Genomic DNA, 19,952 nt, shown 5'->3' with positions numbered 1-19,952 from the left:
AAAATCTGAATAAACAGAATTTCAAATATTATGCAGCTGCATTTATAAACCCTTTCGGATCCACCTTTTATTGGCATATCGCAATCGCATAGGCGAGAGCTCAAAACCTCAATACACGGGAATACATTGAAAATCCCAAATTCCCGGATTTCAAAACTTATGAAATTGGGTCTATAATGCCATCGGGTCCACCCCTTATCGGCAAATCGCAATCGCATGTAACGGCCCTTTGTATCGGGGATCCGTCGATCGCCTGATCTCCGATCACCCAGATCAAATCCTGACCATTGATCCTGCTCATCGATTCAACGGTTGTCGTGCAACCGCACATCAACGCTCTCGCATATCGGCGAGTCACATGGTCACGAGTCTTGGTCCTTCAGCCTTCCCGATTAGCAGTTGCCGATTCACTCACAACCGTTGATCTGTCTTTTAATCCGACGGTTCGCACTGAACCCGAAATGGAAAACAGTCCGCTTAATCTCTGTCGTTGATCCTGCGATCTTCAATCCAACGGTTGGCAACATTTTCGGGTGGCCTACTTGCGCGAAGATTACCCGCCTGAAAAAGAAGTTTTCTCTCTCCTGCGTCATGCCACGTGTCAGTGAATGTATGGAATCGGGCAGAGCCCGTCCAATACCGCTTACTGCTTGAAGCCTGCCTGAAATACTATTTACTGCCCTCCTTCCGGAACTCAAGAGGTTTAGTCCATTTTCTAAAAATTCTTCGGGTCCGCCTTGCTGCTATTGCCCACGTGCTTTATCTGAATTTCAATGTAAAACACGCTTTTATGACGGTTTAGCGCTTAGCAAGGTTTTTAGCGCATAATGCTAATATTAACCCTTTAGGCCACATTGAATAAGAAAGGCCTCCTTTTCTAAGGATAAGGGGTAATCTTCTTTCTGTGATAACTTCTGCATCCGAAGTCCATTTCAGCCCATTCAATTTGCAGTAGATTCAGAATGAAAAGATCTATGCAATGAGCCTATTTCCAAGAGCAGCCCTTGACTTTCATTTTCCTCTGTGAGGAACACTTTAGACTTAGAAGTATATTCTAGATCCATTTTGGATCATCCCCCCATGAAGTTCTAACCACTTCATCAAATAAACAAGACGCTTTTAATGACGTGATCGAAAATTTTGGAAGGATAAATCTTGATGCAACCCCATCTCAATTAGTAGACAACCTAGACAATCTCAAAAAGGTCCCCCAAAATGGCTCATCAAAACACTTGAAAGTTTTCATCCTAATGAAGTTGAAAAGATAAGAACTAGAGGTTCCACCAGACAAAATGGAGGTGATGTAGATAATTTTGATTCAATGAATATAGATGATATGGATGTTTCATATAATTATGAATTTAATTTTTCTACTAATTTTGAACCAAATTCCCTTAAAGAAGTTGCTTTTCATGATGAGTGGAAAGAAGTAATGCAAAAGGAGCATGATTATTTCATAAAGAATGGAACACGAAAGTTAGTGGACCCTCAATTCAAAACTAAACCAATTGGTAGCAAGTGGGTCTACAATAACAAGTACACATCATATGGCTCACTTTACAAGCACAAAGCAAGACTTGTAGCAAAAGGATTTACATAGAAATTGATAATGAGAAGACTTCCCCCGACTCTCGACCCCCCCCCCGACTCCCGACCCCACCCAACAAAATGAGACACCATGCAAAGTCTATTTGCCTTAGTGGCTCAAAGTGGATGGAAAATTCATCAAATGGATGTAAAGATTGTTTTCTTGAATAAAGACTTGACATAGAATGTCTTCATGTCTCAACTATAAGATTTTTTTGTTAAGGGGAAATAATTTAAAGTATGTCAACTCATCAAATCCTTATATGCCCTAAAACAAGCACAACAAACTTGGTATGAAAAGTTAATTAAGTATCTTCTAAAATTGAATTTCAAACACTTTAATATTGATGATGCATTACTATGTTTGTCAAGAAAGTTAGCAAAATTGTTGTATATCTTGCAGTGTATGTAGACCAATATATATCCATCTTAACCATGGGTTTAGCAAGAGTCGAGAGGGATCAAATCCCTTAAGGTGAAAACCTCTTTTAAAGTGAAAATTTTGACCAAAAGAATTACAGACAAAAGATTTGATCCTTGTGGAAGCCTAATAGATTTATTATTAGAATTGATCAATTCTAACGCCATTATAGATCAATTCTAATTATAAATCTATTAGGCTTCCACAAGGATCAAATCTTTTGTCTGCAATTCTTTTGGTCAAAATTTTCACTTTAAAAGAGGTTTGCACCTTATATATATATATATATATATATATATATATATATATATATACCACGTCTAATTTTTCATTATTTAAACTACATTTTTGAATGTATAAAATGGATTCAATGTCTTCAAAATTTACTTGGGAACTTGAATTGTGTACACTAAAAAACTTAAAATTGCAATTCAAACACATCTTTGCTTGATTTCAAACAAAATTTGTTGAAAATAGCAACAAGAAACGATAAAAATAGAATCCAGAATATTCCAATTTTAGTTTGTCCTTGAATTAAAATTGTGAATTAAAATCGAATTTAGTCTCACTGGCTGCTTGGAAATAATTAATTAATTCATTATGGATTAATTAGTTGGATAAATTCAAGTTAGAAGTCTTTCTGAAGTCATGCAACAGTTATCCCTTAAATTAAGGAGATTATCCCTTAATTAAGGAGATATGATTGAGTTATATTTGAGTATAGATCAATTCTAATTATAAATCTATTAGGCTTCCACAAGGATCAAATCTTTTGTCTGCAATTCTTTTGGTCAAAATTTTCACTTTAAAAGAGGTTTGCACCTTATATATATATATATATATATATATATATATATATATATATATATATATATATATACCACGTCTAATTTTTCATTATTTAAACTACATTTTTGAATGTATAAAATGGATTCAATGTCTTCAAAATTTACTTGGGAACTTGAATTGTGTACACTAAAAAACTTAAAATTGCAATTCAAACACATCTTTGCTTGATTTCAAACAAAATTTGTTGAAAATAGCAACAAGAAACGATAAAAATAGAATCCAGAATATTCCAATTTTAGTTTGTCCTTGAAATAAAATTGTGAATTAAAATCGAATTTAGTCTCACTGGCTACTTGGAAATAATTAATTAATTCATTATGGATTAATTAGTTGGATAAATTCAAGTTAGAAGTCTTTCTGAAGTCATGCAACAGTTATCCCTTAAATTAAGGAGATTATCCCTTAATTAAGGAGATATGATTGAGTTATATTTGAGTTGTAATTAGTTAGCTCAGTTTGCTGAGTTAAGTCCAGTAAAATTAGTTCCAAACTGTTTGAGGAACTAATTTTGAGTTATCAGTCAGTTTATGCATACATGCACTCAACCAGTGTACTGAAGATTCCCTCATCAGGAACTCATGCATGTCTATTTTGAGAAAAACCCAGTAGAGCTAAATGTCAAGGACAATGTACTATCAGTTGCATGTTTTTTCCTATAAAGGAAACTCATCCATGCAGTCAAGGTAAGGTTCCTTGAGGATTGTGCAGTTCTGACAGTGTGTTAGAGCAGTGTGTGAGAGCAGTGTTACACTGGGCGAAGGAGATCATCCCAGAGGTAACTGCATAAGGAAATAGGAGCTTGGAGGGCAGAGGAGAAGGTTTGTGAGAAGCCTTGTTTGCCTGTGAGCATCCAGGAGGATTGTACTGAGAGCTGGCTAGCTATGAGAGCTAAGGCTTTGTGTAATTCTGATATATTTCCACCTTGTATGATAATACATATAGTGGGGTTTTTAGCTGAGGCTTTACCCTGAGTATTTTTTGTGTTTCATGTGCATTGATTCTTCTTTTTCTGGTTACATGTGTTCAGTTCGATCTTGCTCAATCTTTAAGCTTCCGCAAATTGATAGTAGAAGTATATTATAGTATTTTGCTTTGGTATATTACATTATTGGGTTAATCTACAGTCAGATTTTCTACATAGGTCTCAGAGCGAGATTTGTAAAAGATTTGCAGAATTTCTACATGGTATCAGAGCTGAGGTTATCGGCGTTGTGAACAGTGTACAGAGAAGATAATTCGAAGTTTGAAGTTCGGGGTTGCAGGTGCAAATCAAATTCATATCATACAATTAAAAAAAAACGAGATGGGACATTATGCGACTAATTTCCCATCAAAGAAGTCCAAGAAGAGATCCTCGGAAGGATCAGAAGGTGGGGCATTAGCCTCTTAGTTCGAAATGGACTTTAATCTCATTGCATGCATGGTGTCATCGATGATGGGTTGTGGTTGGTATCTTGACAGTGGAGCCTCATTCCACATGACCTGCGATAAAATTTTGTTCAGTACTTTGGAGGAGAAAGACCTCAAGATGTGCATAGAGATGGATGACGATGAAAGGTTTAGTGTTTCAGGAGTGGGCACGGTTGCTTTTCAGAGGGAGCATGGAGCTCCTATCACCCTGACCAATGTGAAGTATGTGCCTAAACTGAAGAAGAACTTGGTATCGGTCGCGATGTTGGAGGAAAAAGGCTACGATGTTGTCTTTAGTAAGGGAAAGGTTTTCCTTAGACACATCACCACGAGACAAGTGAAACAGATCAGTTCACGAGTCAAGAACATGTATGCTCTTGAGGTTCAAGATGCATGCAAAGCATTGAAGAGCAAGGAAAATGTTAGGGACTTGGTGGTTGAGAGGGAGAGTAAATTACCTCTCAACATGCAGCCCCAGAAGAAGCCTCAGACAATTGTGGAGGAGCCGCAATTGGAGAAGTGGGCAGAAGGATCACATGCAACCATACCTCCAGGTGTGAGGTGGGGCGATGTGAAGTGATAGTCCCAAGAAGGCTGAAATTGGGCAGAGTCCATTGAGAGGTTTTATCTCATGGATCGTACCTTGTTACAGGAGCCCAAAGTACATAGTAGCAGGAGGAATCAGTGTGATTGATGCAGTCAGAGATCAAAGTGACAGAGGCTAGAGCAGTCAGATACTAAAGAGCGTAGAGAAGGATTGACAACAATGCAGAAAGGTTGAGTCAGCAAAAGCGCAAAGTTTTCAGTTGACAAAGGCAATAGCAGTCAGAGACTTTGATGACAGGTGCATCATACTGATTTAGGTTGGATGTTTTTTTTGTTTCTGGAGTTACTGGAGCAACAACACTAGAGAGAAGTGTTGCATGCATAACATTCCAAAGGTTCAGGATCAGGATCGAGTTGAATTCCTTTCTTGTTGAGAGGGAGTGTTGAAAATAGCAATAAAAAATGATAAAAATAGAATCCAGAATATTCCAATTTTAATTTGTCTTTGAATTAAAATTGAATTTAGTCTCACCAGTTGCTTGGAAATAATTAATTAATTCATTATGGATTAATTAGTTGGAGAAATTCAAGTTAGAAGTCTTTCTGAAGTCATGCAAAATGTTATCCCTTAAATTAAGGAGATTATCCCTTAATTAAGGAAATAAGATTGAGTTATATTTGAGTTGTAATTAGTTAACTCAGTTTACTGAGTTAATTCCAGTTAAATTAGTTCCAAACTGTTTGAAGAACTAATTGTGAGTTATCAGTGAGTTGATGCATGCATGCACTCAACCAGTGTACTCCAGATAACTGAAGATTCCCTCATCAGGAACTCATGCATGTCTATTTTGAGAAAGACCCAGTTGAGCTAATTTTCAAGGACAGTGTACTATCAATTGCATGTTTTTTCCTATAAAGAAAACTCATCCATGCGGTCAAGGTAAGGTTCCTTGAGGATTGCATAGCCCTGACAGTGTGTTAGAGCAGTGTGTGAGAGTATTGTTACACTAGGTGAAGGAGATCATCCCAGAGGTAACTGCGCAAGGAAATAGGAGCTTGGAGGGCAAAGGAGAAGGTTTGTGAGGAGCCTTGTTTGCCTGTGGGCATCCAGGAGGATTGTACTAAGAGCTGGCTCGCTGTGAGAGCTAAGGCTTTGTGTAATTCTGATATATTTCCACCTTGTATGATAATACAGATAGTGGGGTTTTTAGCTGAGGCTTTCCCCTGAGTATTTTTTGTGTTTCATGTGCATTGATTCTTCTTCTTCTAGTTATATGTGTTCAGCACGATCTTGTTCAATCTTTAATCTTCCGCAAATTGATAGTAGAAATAGATTATAGTATTTTGCTTTGGTATATTGAATTATCGGGTTAATCTACAGTGAGATTTTCTACATAGGTCTCAGAGCGAGATTGGTAGAAGATTTGCAGAATTTCTACAAAATTGACCAAAAAATATACCTTTAAAAAGGGTCATAACGAGACTACTTAAAATGTTTTAGCCATAAAAAAATATTTTTTTCAATTGTTTTATATATTGTATATATAGTTTTTTTATTATATATAATATATACACTTTTAAATATTTTTCTTGAAATATTTGATTTACGAGTCACATTGATTTTCTTATGATTAATAATATTTTTAAATGCTACATATTAATTTGATATTAAGAATTAAATGAATTACATATCTCCTTGAATGTTTTTACTTGTAATTACTCCTCTTTAAGAAATGAAATATTTTATTATGATCAACACTAAAATAGTTTTTCATTTACTTTCTCTCCATATACATATGCATGAAGTTGAGATTGAAATAAATTAGTCAATATGCATATTATTGAAGTAAAACTTCTTTTACTTCTAATTATTTATTTCTCGATAACATTGTATAAGATTATGATATTTCGTATGGACATCCAAATATTGTATTTATGGTTGATAATGAGAGTAAAACATGTATATTCTTTTTTTGTTTTTTTTGTTGTAGCTGACAATGTTTTTATTTAAAGAATATACATATACTTTTTAAAAATACACATGTCAACTTGAAGTTGAGCACAGACAAAATTAAACCTCTCCCTCATACTGAGTTGTAGAATGAGCCTATCGGCTCAATGATTTGTTGATAACAAGTAATAATGAGAACTATATTTGCATCCATAAATAAAGAATTGAAAAAGGGCTTTGAGATGACAAATTTGGGACATCTTCATAACTACCTAGGCATTGAAGTGACTCAACATCCAAAATACATATCATTTCCCAAAGTACATTGGAGAATTGTTGAACAGGTTTAGTGTGGTTGAATGCAATCCTCTGTGTACTCCAATGGGATAGAAATTTGAAGCTCACATTAAAAAAAGGGAATGAATTTGAAGATGTGACCATACAGACATGTGATAAGTCTTATCTACCTCACTACTCCCAAAGCAAATATTTCATATTTGTTGTTGGGATTCTTTTCATATTTATGAAAAATCCTTGTGAAGGACATTGGTCTATTACAAAAGGAGTTTTGAAATACTTGAAAGGAACTCAAAAACTTAGGACTCAAATATTCACATGTGGATGACTTTAACTTGATTGGATATTCTAATTCAAACTTTGACAAGACAGAGAAAATGGTGTTGACTTAAGGCTATCTCATGAGTCTTGAATCAACAATTGTCACTTGGTCATACGAATAGCCAATTCCGGTAGATTCCACAACAAAGGTAGAATATGTGGTAGTTGCAGAAGCAACAAAGGAGATTGTGTGGTTCAAGAAAATACTTGAATATTTGTAGAAGAAACAAGTGAATTCCACTTTTCTAGTTGATAATAATTTTGCAACCAATTGGCCAAGAATTCTAGATTCCATGATCGAACCAAACACATCAACATAAAGTATCAATGGATTCAATACCATGTAGAGGCCAAGATTATTCATTCAAGACATTGTTCCTCAAATGAACAAATCACGAACATCTTCACCAAAGCGCTTGGATGAGAATAGTTTGAAAAATTGAAAATGTTGATTAGGCTCACAAACACCCCTTCAACATAAAGGGAGAATGTGGGGCATAATCCTTATTTTTGTCCTTGTAAATAAATAAGAGAATTTGAAGATGAATGGACTCTCAGATAATGCAACAAATGGTCACTTAATTGTACAAATTCAATTACATATTAATAGAATATCATCCAATTTAGAAGTTCCCTCACACATAAATTAGTATATTGTATGTTCTCATATTTTTAGAAAATTAAGGCATTTAGTGTTTACTAAATTGTCTTTTGAAATTTTATTATTGCTAATAAACCTATATTTTAGAAACTAGATCTTAGGATCTTTGCACATACTAGAAATGTTATTTGTGTTGAGTGTGTAAAGATCTATGTTCAACTTTCATTTCCAACGTGTGTGTTTGGGGGAGTACAAATATAGTTTTGAAACAACAACTTTATTAAAAGTCAATCTCCTTTTTTTTTCCATGTTCTTATCAAATTTTGTGTTGTGAGCATTATCCACAAACCCATGGAAGTCTGCATATATACTACCCTAAACCTAGTGGGAATGCACAAAACTCATACATAACTCAGTCTACAAGGTTTGTTGTATGTTTGGTGGTATATAAATTAACTTTCGTACTTTTTAATATATCTAAACTTATTTCACAAGGTTTAGTGTATTTTGGGTGATGTATAAATTAATTTTTTTTTTTACAATTGTTTTCTTACTTTCATATATCCAATTACACAATTGTTTATATGGCGTGGATATGTACACAATTGTAATTACATAATTGATTCAAAGTAATAAATAAAATGTAGTCCAATATCCTATCTGATGCAAAAGAAAACAATGTTATGCCTCAAATAATAATCAACAAAACAATATCTTTTCAGAGAGTGCATTAAGTAGTTTTCCATGACAATTTCACCATTGTGACATTCATATAGCGTATGTTCATCCTAAGTAGGAACCTATCAAGGATCGAGAGGTTTCAAATCTCATATGTAATTTTTTTAATCATTCAAGATAGATTTAGGTTGAGATAATAAGAACTTTAGGTTGAGATAATAAGAAAGTAGTAATGTTTTTATGTAAATATCACATTTAGAGTATTTATATTTTTATATAAATATTAATATTTCCTTTTATCTTTGCATTGAGAGGCGATCTACAACCCAATATAAGGGAGATGTGTGTAATGTAAGTAAGTAATGCAACATAAGTAAGCTTATCAACAATTTTTAAATGTCAGGAAAAAAATATGTATGTATAGGGGAAATGTATGTAATGTAAGTATGTCAATATTTTTTAAATGTCGAGAAAATTATATATAAGGGAGATGTGTAGGCGTAATGTAAGTAAGTAAAATGTAAAATGTAAAATATAAGGGGGAGATAGTGACAGAATTTGAGTATGGAGAGAGTGTGTGTGTGATGGGGGGAGAGACAGAGGAAGGTGGGAGAGAAATGGAGAGAGAGGAGAGAGGAAGGGAGAGAGAGATGGAGTTGAAAGGGGGAGAGGGAGGGAAGAAAAAAACAGAGATAAAGGTGGAGAGAGAGAGGGGGGGAGTGACAAGGGAGAGATGGATAGAGAATGAAGGAGAGAAGAGAGCGAGAGGGAAGAAAAAGAGAAAAAAAGAGAGTGAGAGAAGGGAAAGAGAGAGAGAGAGAGAAAGGGGAAGAGAAAGACAGGGGAGAGAGATAGATGTGGAGAGAAAGGGTGTATGTTTAGGGGGTTGAGATAGAGAAGCAATGAAGGAGAGATGGAGGGAGATGAGATATATGTTGAAGAATCTAGGGCATCTAGGTATGATGAGATTCCTCTAACGATGATATCTATTTGTGAGGTACTTTTTAGTTTTTCTTATTAGCACAATCTTATCTTATTGTTATTAGAGTGTGTTCTCTTACTTCATCAAACAATTACCAAAAACAAAAGAGACAAGAACACAAGATGTTGTCTCTCAGGCAGGGCAAAACCTCTCTCTCCTAGAGAGGAAAACCCTTCTACAAATTTCTCTTATTGAAGCTTCAATTGACAAATGCCAAACCCTAGACCCTTGACTAGTAGATCCTCCAAGCACAAGACATAGTCTCTCTTTTGTACCTTCAATTATGTTCTTCAATCAAAGCCTTCTTCTGCACTGCACCTTGATCTCTTCCTTCGCACTACTTCCGACAACTGATGGCACTTTCCTTCGCTCTTTTTTCGGCAACTGCAAAAACCCTAGGTCTCCTTAGAGACCTCTTCTTTGGTGCCTTACTCTTCTTTTCTTGGTAATCTTCCTTCTCCTTGATACTTAGACTAGAGAATTTAGGCTCTTCTTCTGGTATATCTCTGAGTTAGAGGTTGATCCTCTTGACTCTACCGCAGACTTTATTTCTTCGCACGTGTGGATGATCTAGGGCTTGAGATAAACTTTTTTACTTGCTCCCTTCCTTCGCTAGATGTGGGACCTACTTTGCTTGAGATAGAGGCATATTTGGAGTCTCTTCTTAACCTAATCGAACTCTATTTTGTTGCTACACTTGTGGATCTAATGTGACTACATAATTGCCCTCCTTTCTTCACATGTGTGACAGAATTGGGCCCTAAAATACTCCTCTCAAACTCAGTTTCTACTTGTCCTTCTTCGCTGCCCTAGAATCACCTTTCTTCTCCTTTTTCGCACCTCTTTCTTGACTCTCTTCTTTTTTTATTTCAGAGATCACTTGATGGTCTAATTGTGAGGTCGAATGGCCCTATATATAAGATTTTGTCCCTCCTGTTGGGCCGACTTGAGCTAGTGAGGCCGACTTGACTTTAAGTGCACCAAATATTCATTCTTTGAGCCGACATGAAGAGGAGACTTGTCTTGCGCTTTGGAGGATCTCTTTTGACATCTTTCTTTGACTCTAATACATAGATTTACATAGTATAACATGCCCACATGAGTCTTCAACAATTACATTGACTCTTTGATTTTCCTAAAAGCACTTAAACATGTGCTTGACCTATCAAATTGGCAAGAAACCCATTCTTGATAATGAAAAAAATAATAATATTTCTTTTACAAGTGCAAAGATCAAAATTACTTTTATGAAGACCGAACCTAGTTACACTTTCTTCAATACTCCCTCTTAACTATGGAGGTATTCATAAATTATTACAAGGTGTTTGGACACTTTCAATCTGAAGAATTCACATAAGAGAAATCGAATTGGCAATCCATCTGTTCTAGCATCATAGTAACCAACATTGTCTTCACAGCAAGGCCTTGACTGACAGCTCTATCCCTCATTAGATTAGAGCACAATGTTGGCGAGACCAATGACTATAGACACCTTCATCATTGTCTCTCAAGGTACATACCCACCTGGGTGTTCAATTAGAATGATCTTCTAGGACTCTTCTTGTCTTGGGTTCCCAGCCCTCAAAGAATATCAGTCCTCTTGCCTACTCTTATCTTGGATGCCCTACACATCCTCAAAGAGCATCGAATGCCAGATGATTACCCAATCCTCCATTCTTTCTTCCCAAGTGAAGACAAGGATGTTTTGTCTATCTCTCCCTCTCAACTAGGGAAGATAGTCCAATTCCTATAAAGGAATGTACCCAAGCTCTCTCTCACTAGGGACTTGCCCAAGCTCCCTCTCACTAGGGACTTGCCCAAGCTCCCTCTTAATTAGGGACTTGTCAGAGCTCCCTTTCAACTAGGGACTCTTCTTTTCATCAGTAACTTCTTTTTGTGGGTCCTTCAACTGCCTGATCAATTTCTTTCCTTGATGTCATGATATTCAGTCGAGCTTCTCCCTTGTAGGGCATTAGCCATCCATCACTTTCCTTCTTGGTTCGTCATGTCATTCTTCTCTTCATGGAAAGTGCCTTACTTGATACATATCTGGAACCTTCTTCATATGAATACTTCTTTCTCATCATGCTCCTTTCCGGAATTTCCATCCTCCACATGAATGCTAGTTGTACTTGCAATTACAACTCTTGTTCCAATAGCCCTACATGAACCCATCCAGATATTATTCAAGAAAGCAAAACATAACATTAAATCAAACAATACCTTACGAGATGGCTTTTCATCATAACATCTTGTTGGCATGAGTCATCAGGGTCTTGCATGTTCACATCTCCAAGGCCTTTCCAGGTGTCAAGGGTCCTTGGATCTTTTTCTTTCTTTGTCAAAGTTCTCGTGCCTTCTTCCGAGAGATGTCTTAACAAACCTGTCGGATGTTGATTCCCAGTGTCCATGGTTTCCTTTTATCCCTGACCTTTTTTCCCATATGCTTCTTTATAGGTTTCCTAGTCAATCACCTCATACTCCATATGAGGTCATTTCTCATGTTAACTTGTATCAGTGTTTGGACCATGCCTTCATGCATATCTTTAATGAAAGAGATCTTCTACAAATATGTTGGGTTATGATTTTGAAATCATCTACAAAAACGGGAAGCCAAATGTTGTTGTAGATGCACTCTCAAAAAAGGATGAGGATGTGGAAGCATTGTTTTGTGTTATTTCTATTATCCAACCAGATTGGATAAACGAAGCAAGGGATGAATGGAAGAAGGACAAAGAAGTGTGGCCACTCATTCAAAATTTGCAGAATATCCCAATTCAAACAATATTGCCAGAACTTGAAGAAGAAGGAAAAATAATATTGGAACCTGGAGCAGTCACAGAAACAAGAACCCAGCAGCTACGAAATCGATCAATTTCAGAGTATCTCATCAAGTGGAAAAACTTACCCGCTAGAGATTCCACATGGGAGGACAATAATTTTATACAGAAGCATCAAGAATTGCTCAAGCGTTGAGGACAACACTTTTTAAAGGAGAGGGGCATGTTAGGCCCCTATACTATTAGTGCAACCCCTTATTGTTATTAGTACAACCCCCTTATTTTATTGTTGTACCCATATAGTCCCCATATTGTTATTATTGTGGCCCATAGAAGCCCACTATTGTTATTATTGTGCCCTTACATTATTATTGTTATGTCGGCTCTAATTATATTATGACCCCTTAGACTCCTATATATAGAAAGGAGGTCTTGTCATTTGTATCATCCAAGAATTGTTCATTTGTGTAATGTAAAGGAGGTTTCCCCCTCGAAGAGGCTTATTTCTAAGGCATTGATCTATCTTTTCTATCTTTTTGTGAGCTGGTTTCATAACATTTGGTATCAGAACTTTGGATTTTAGGGTTTCGCTGCTCCAAATAGGTCATCCTGGCATTGTCGCTATAACTTTTTTTCTGCGACGTTTCAAAAGCGAAAAAAAAAACCCATTTGAGACGAACTCGCGCTAAACCTCGGGTCAAATTTCAGACCTTGTCTCGCAATATTTTCGGAGATATGATCTGAGGAATTTAGGGTTTTTGCAAGCTCCAGAATTTCAACTAAAACAGGACATCGTGGGATTTTTGCTATAACTCTTTCGCTACGAAATTTCAGAAGCTAAAATAAAAAAAACATTTGAGAAAAAATCGGTCTGAACCTCGGCTCCAAATTTCAGATCTTATCTCGCTATAGTTTCGGAGATATAGTCTGAGGAAGTTAGGGTTTTCGCAGACCCCGAATTACATTCCAAACAGGTCACCTAGGGAAAATCGTCATAACTGTCTCTCTAAGCATCAGATTGAAATTTCGTAAGAATTTATAGAAAGAGGATGGACTGTAGTTTCTTGTGTATATTTTGCAGATCCAAAGGTCAAAATAGTGACACGGGGCACTTCATACAAGTTCGCTCTTCTGAAAAGGTATATAATCAGGGCATTTTGGGAGATTGTGCATAACTTTTTCTTGGAGAATTCAATTTTGATCAGACTTGTGGCATTGGAAAGAGGACACAGAGGGCTATTGTAGGTCACAATTTCAGAATTGGAAGAGCCGAAATTATAGAGTTATAGTCATTTCAATATCAAGCTCCTAAAATCAAGAAAAGGTAATATAAGGAAGTTTGATGGCAAGGATCCAGTAAATTGGATACTACAGATGAGCAATATTTTGATTTACATGAGGTGCAATTGTTACAAAAGGTACGTATTGCATCTTCATATTTAGAACCGGATCAATTTTTATGGTATAAAGGGCTTTGTTCTCGTAAACCACTTGTTACGTGGTCAATTTTCACGAAGGAAATGATAGCACATTATGAGGATACAAAGAGAAACACCTTCTTTAGCCAATTGATAAACCGCGAACGAAAGTGTTCAATGGCAGAACACATTGAGGACTTTCAAAATTTGAATATAAGGGTAAATGATATTCCAGAGAAACAAAGGATTGATGTCTTCATGGGTACTTTAACGGATAACATTCAACATGAAGTTCGTCTTTGGGAACCTGATTCATTGGAGAAAGCATTCAGGTGGGCAAGAAAAATTGAAAGAGAAATTATGGAAACAAGGAATCCCACCACTCACAACTATAATTATGGAAGTGTTTCTTCTCCTAACCTTCCACAACCTACAAGGTTTACACCACAACAATTGGAAGAAAAAAGAGAAAAAGGGCTTTGTTACAATTTTGATAGCAAATGCACTAAAGGTCATAAGTGTGCTGAGAAGAAATTATTTTACATAGAGTATGAAGAGGAGGAAGAAAATGATCAAGAAACATCAAAAGAAGAGGATATAAGCCAGGACTCAACCCGAGAGAAAGAAGAAATGAATCCGACCACATCTTGTAAAGCATTGGCAAGAATTACCACTCCTCAAACTCTCAAGATAGAAGGACATATCAAAAAGAAAAAGGTTCAAGAAGTGAAAGATCACATCGAGAAAGAAGAAATGAATCCAATCATATCTTGTAATGCATTGGCCGAAATTACCACTCCTCAAACTATCAAGATAGAAGGACATATCAAGAAGAAAAATGTTCAAGAAATGAAAAATCACATTGAGCATCAAGAAATGAGTCCAATCATATCTTGTAAAGCATTGGAAGAAATTACCACTCCTCAAACTCTCAAGATAGAAGGACATATCAAGAAGAAAAAGGTTCAAGCAGTGAAAGATCACATCGAGCATCAACAACAAGTTCTCCAACTTTTAAAGGATAACGCCACTTTGGTGCAGAATCAAATGAAACAACAGGTAGATCAACATCGCAGTGAAAAAAGTTTTGATGTAGGTGATTGGGTATTTTTACGACTACATCTCAAGCAAGCTATTTATGAGAAGGAAATGTTGGCAATACTACATGCACTTAAGAAATGGCGACCTTACCCAATGGGAAGACACTTCAAGGTAAAAATGGATCATGATAGTCTTAAATACTTTTTAGAACAAATATTATCTTTAGAAGAACAGAAAAAATGGGTCACAAATATGTTGGGTTATGACTTTGACATCATCTACAGAAAAGAGAAGAAATTTTTTGTTGCAAATGCACTCTCAAGAAAGGATGAGGATGTGGAAGCATTGTTTTGTGTTATTTCTATTATCCAACCAGATTTGATAAACGAAGCAAGGGATGAATGGAAGAAGGACAAAGAAGTGTGGCCACTCATTCAAAAGTTGCAGAATATCCCAATTCAAACGATATTGCCAGAACTTGAAGAGGAATGACAAATCATATTGGAACCTAGAGCAGTCACAGAAACAAGAACCCGACAGCTACAAATCGATCCATTTCAAAGTATCTCATCAAGTGGAAGAACTTACCCGCTAAAGATTCCACATGGGAGGACAAGAATTTTATATAGAAGCATCAAGAATTGCTCAAGCGTTGAGGACAACACTCTTTGAAAGAGAGGGGCATGTTAGGCCCCTATACTACTAGTGTAACCCCTTATTGTTATTAGTACAACCCCCTTATTATATTGTTGTACCCATGCAGTCCCCATATTGTTATTATTGTGCCCCATAGAAGCCCACTATTGTTATTATTGTGCCCTTACATTATTATTGTTATGTTGACTCTCATTATATTATGACCCCTTAGACTCTTATATATAGAAAGGAGGTCTTGTTATTTGTATCATCCAAGAATTGTTCATTTGTGTAATGTAAAGGAGGTTTCCCCCTCGAAGAGGCTTATTTCTAAGGCGTTGATCTATCTTTTCTATCTTTTTGTGAGCTAGTTTCATAACAGTGCCTTACTTAATACATATCTGGAACCTTCTTCATATGAATACTTCTTTCTCATCATGCTCCATTTCGGAATTTCCATCCTCCACATGAATGCTCATTGTACTTGCAATTACAACTCTTGTTCCAATAGCCCTACATGAACCCATCCAGATATTATTCAAGAAGACAAAACATAACATTCAATCAAACAGTACCTTACGAGATGGCTCTTCATCATGACATCTTGTTGGCACGAGTCATCAGCGTCTTGCATGTTCACATCTCCAAGGCCTTTCTAGGTGTCAAGGGTCCTTTGATCTTTTTCTTTCTTTGTCAAAGTTCTCGTGCCTTCTTCCGGGAGATGTCTTAACAAACCTGTCAGATGTTGATTCCCAGTGTCCATGGTTTCCTTTTATCTCTGATCTCTTTTCCCATATGCTTCTTTATAGGTTTCCTAATCAATCACCTCATACTCCATATAATGTCATTTCTCATGTTAACTTGTATCAGTGTTTGGACCATGCCTTCATGCATATCTTTAATGAAAGAGATCTTCCTTGACCATGCTACCAAAGAAATTGCCCATGCTCATTGATACAAATGATGACATGACTTTAACTGAAAAACATAGATGTGTACATACCTCATCTTCATTCTTTCCTTGATGATCTCAGCTTCCTTTGACAACTTCCTAGATTGAGATTAACTCAATCTCCTTTGCTTTGTTGTATCTTCCTTGCCTACATATCATCCTTTCTTGAATCCCCATAAGTGGAATTCCCATCAAGACATCTACCTTTTCTGAAGATCATGAACCTTCTATTGAAGATTTCATCGGAGGATCCTTGTAGTCCTCATCCTGCAAATGTTCCTCCTTGTTGATGATAGTGGCCTTCTAAGATGATTCTTCTTGATCGTGATCATTCCTTTATGCATTGATGAGGTCATTCAATGGCTACATCCTTCCTACATGAATATATTTATCTAAGTTATCTCTGCATAATGCTCCTATATCCTAAAGATGCCATTCTCATAAATCAGGCATTCTATCCTACTTCTACATGTTCCTATGATACCAAAACTTTAAAGAAGACTTACGTGAAGAAGTTGTTCTTAGTCATAGTAAAGATATGGAGGGTCCTCCTTCTTCTACTTCTTCTCTTATTCTTTCATTTCTTGGGTAATGTGGTCTTCTTCTCGTTTCCTCTTGTTGTTGTCCTTCTTGAACTTAGGGCAATCCCTCTTATAGTTTCCATACTCTCGGCAACCAAAGCATTGGACTTTGGACATATCCCTTTACCCTTTCTCTGTGGACCAAACTTGCCAAATTTCCCTTTTCTCTTGGTCGTAGCAGCAAATGCCTACTCCTTTGATCCCACATTATCTTTGGTTTTGAGTCTAGTCTCCTCAATTTTGCATAGAGACCAAAGTTCATTCAATGGGGTAGCATCCTTCTTGGCATATACACTTGATGTGAAGTTGCCCCATTCCTCAAGTAATGCATTGAGCACCATAGTTGTCATCTCTCTGTCTGACATAACTTCTCCCAGTTCTTGCAGCTGGTCTCTCATCTCAGAGACCTTCATGAAGTAGGGAGTTATTCCTTCTTCCTTGGAGATCTTCATTTTATATAGTTCATTACGCAATGATATCACTTCTCCAATTATACTAACTGAGAATAGCTCCACCAGCGTATCATAAATTTCTTTAGATGTTTCAAGTTTGGAAACATAAGGAATGAGAGGGTCCTTGATGGATTCTATCAAAATCCTTTGAGCCCTTGTTTCATCCTTATTATACTTTGATAAGGCTTGACTTTGTTCCTTAGCAGGAACAGTGACACTCCCTTTGATGTAGTCCAAAAGTTCATTTTCTTTGAGAAGTATATCAGTCCTCTTTTTCCATGCAAGGAAAATAGCAATCCCAACCAATTTGTTGCTTTCCTTGCAAAAATACTTTTTGATATGTTCAGAAGAGAACATAAAAATACTTACTTGAGAGAGTTGTTGTGAAGGGATCTTGTTGCTTCCTTAATGATTGAAGTTTTGGCTTCTTGGATCTTAGAGTTCTTCAAAATGCTTCCTTCAAGGTGCCTTGTGAGAGATTTTCTTATTGATGAAAACTTCTTAATGTGTAGATCTAGAGATCTTCAATGATGGGCCTAGATCTGAGTACCTTTATTGGAAGATGAGTCTTTGATGTGAACCTTTCTCAGATGTACCTTCTTGTAGAAGCCTTTAGATTGATGGATCTAGGAGAGGAGATGGTAATCCTCCTTGTCTTTGATGGATCTGTAGCCCTTGCTTGTAGATCTAATGCTTCAACCTTCATGTTCTTGAGATGCCCTTCCTTGATATGTCACCTTAGCTCCGATACCATGTTGAAGAATCTAGAGCATCTAGGTATGATGAGATTCTTCTGACGATGATAACTATTTGTTAGGTACTTTTTACTTTTCATACTAGCACAATCTTCTCTTATTGTTATTAGAGTGTGTTCTCTTACTTCATCAAACAGTTACCAAAAACAAAAGAGACAAGAACACAAGATGTTGGCTCTCAGCCAGGGCAAAAACTCTCTCTCCCAGAGAGGAAAAGCCTTCTGCAAATTTCTCTTATTGAAGCTTCAATTGACAAATGCCAAACCTTAGACCCTTGACTAATAGATCCTCCAAGCACAAGACACAGTCTCTCTTTTGTACCTTCCCTTATGTTCTTCAATCAAAGCCTTGTTCTGCACTGCACCTTAATGTCTTCCTTCGCACTTCTTCCGGCAACTGATGGCACTTTCCTTAGCTCTTTTTTCGGCAATTGCAAAAACCCTAGGTCTCCTTAAAGACCTCTTCTTTGGTGCCTTACTTTCCTTCGCTCTTTTTTCAGCAATTGCAAAAACCCTAGGTCTCCTTAAAGACCTCTTCTTTGGTGCCTTACTTTCCTTCGCTTGGCAATCTTCCTTCTCCTTGATACTTAGACTAGATAATTTAGACTCTTCTTCCAGTATATCTCTGAGTTAGAGGTTGATCCTCTTGACTATACTGCAGACCTGATTACTTTACACGTGTGGTTGATCTAGGGCTTGAGATAGACTTTTTTACTTGCTCCCTTCCTTCGCTAGATGTGGGACCTCCTTTGCTTGAGATAGAGGCCTATTTGGAGTCTCTTCTTAGCCCAATCAAACTCTATCATGTTGTTGCACTTGTGGGTCTAATGTGATTGTAAAACTGCCCTCCTTTCTTCGCACGTGTGATAGAATTAGGCCCTAAAACAATCCTCCCAAACTTTTTTTCTACTTGTCCTTCGCAGCCCTAGAATCACCTTTCTGCTCCTTTTTCGCACCTCTTCCTTAACTCTCTTCTTCATTAATTTTAGAGATCACTTGATGGTCTAATTGTGAATGGCCCTATATATAGGAGTTTTCCCCTCCTATTGGGCCGACTTGAGCTAGTGAGGCCAACTTGACTTTAAGTGCACCAAAAATTCATTCTTTGAGCCGACATGAAGAGGAGACTTGTCTTGTGCTTTGGAGGATCTCTTTTGACATATTTCTTTGACTCTAATACATAGATTTACGTAGTGTAACATGCCCACATGGTTTTTCAACAATTACATTGACTCTTTGACTTTCCTAGAAGCACTTAAACATGTGCTTGACTTATCAAATGGGCAAGAAAACCATTCTTGGTAATGACAAAAATAATAATTATTTTCTTTTACAAGTGCAAAGATCAAAATTACATTTATGAAGACCAAACTTAGTTACACTTTCTTCAACAATATAGATGGGGGGAGAGAGGGAAGAGGGGGGGCGATTGATATGCAAAGAGAGAGTGTGTGTGTTTGGGGGGGTGAGATAGAGACAAAGGAGAGATGGAGGGAGATATAGATGGAGAGAGGTGAAGAGAGGGAGGGGGAGATACAATGTTATTCACTGAAATAGATGCATTGATTCAGTGTAGGTGTTGATTCCTAATCCTATTTGATTGACTATACTTGATGCATTGATTTCAGTGTAGTTGATATTTTTTAATCTCATTTGATTACTTGCACTAGATGGATTTGTTTCAGTGTAGCTATT

The sequence above is a fragment of the Pinus tabuliformis genome, chromosome 4_1, assembly GCF_031772625.1.
Source record: "Pinus tabuliformis cultivar Carrire ecotype Pingquan chromosome 4_1, CPIR1, whole genome shotgun sequence".
Classification (NCBI taxonomy): Eukaryota; Viridiplantae; Streptophyta; class Pinopsida; order Pinales; family Pinaceae; genus Pinus; species Pinus tabuliformis.
The sequence above is the reverse complement of the archived record's forward strand: the minus strand, read 5'-3'. Positions refer to the sequence as shown.